Source organism: Diadema setosum, chromosome 3, assembly GCF_964275005.1.
Source record: "Diadema setosum chromosome 3, eeDiaSeto1, whole genome shotgun sequence".
Lineage (NCBI taxonomy): Eukaryota > Metazoa > Echinodermata > Echinoidea > Diadematoida > Diadematidae > Diadema > Diadema setosum.
Genome location: NC_092687.1, coordinates 21,921,113 through 21,921,934, shown reverse-complemented (window position 1 = coordinate 21,921,934; position 822 = coordinate 21,921,113). Strand labels below are relative to the sequence as shown.

Sequence of the window (822 nt, the reverse complement as noted above, 5' to 3'; positions counted from 1 at the left end):
CACTTTTGACATGTACCGTGCTTAGAGTTTGTAGCAGCGCTGTACTGCGTTACCATGGTGATCACAGTACACTGCTCTGTCCTTTGTCCTGAAAATGAGAAATGTGTAAAACTCTCTTCCACCTTGTATTTAGGAAGAGAAGGAAAGTATGTTTACTAAAAACTAGGATAGGTGCCTGATATTGCATTTGTACAGTTTCTTATTATGTTATAGGCCGTAGAAGTGGGCACTGCAAAATGTCACACTGCAGCAGAGCACCACAGCTGACAATTGACAGCTCTGCCTGTCCTTTTGACAAAATACCCCTTGGCCCAATTGATTGACAAGTTGCCCTACATCGACATAAATAAGCACTGAATTGATCAGTGTTTTTAGTAGAAGCCATGATTAAAAAAATCATGGGCGTACATACTCGAGCAGGATTCGAACCTGCGACCTCCTGATCTCCGGGCAGGCGTCATCTCCACTAGACCACCGAGCTTTCGCCCGACAGCAAGTGTTGGTTGTAATCATTATATCATGCAGCGGGTACTGCGTAATTATTCAAATTCATGAAATGCAATTCTTCCGTCGAGATGTTTTTATTGCAACTGATTGACAAGTTGCCCTACATCGACGTCAATAAGCACTGAATTGATCAGTGATTTTAGTAGTAGCCATGATAAAAAATCATGGGCGTACATACTGGAGCAGGATTTTATCATGGCTACTTCTAAAAACGTGGCACGGTGACTTCACTCGACAATTTGGGAAGTCATGTCTCCGAAATTTAATGATTCAGCCTATCATCATCCACCGTAATTCAAGTACCTGAAAGGGGAG

General features: G+C 42.5%; 1 non-coding gene across 1 annotated transcript; it reads right to left on the bottom strand.

The window, feature by feature from the left end:
• Positions 1 to 408: 408 nt before the first annotated feature.
• Positions 409 to 481, bottom strand: Trnas-gga (transfer RNA serine (anticodon GGA)). Its single transcript has one exon. It is a non-coding gene; the product is annotated as a tRNA-Ser (tRNA).
• Between the last annotated feature and the right edge of the window lie 341 nt (positions 482 to 822).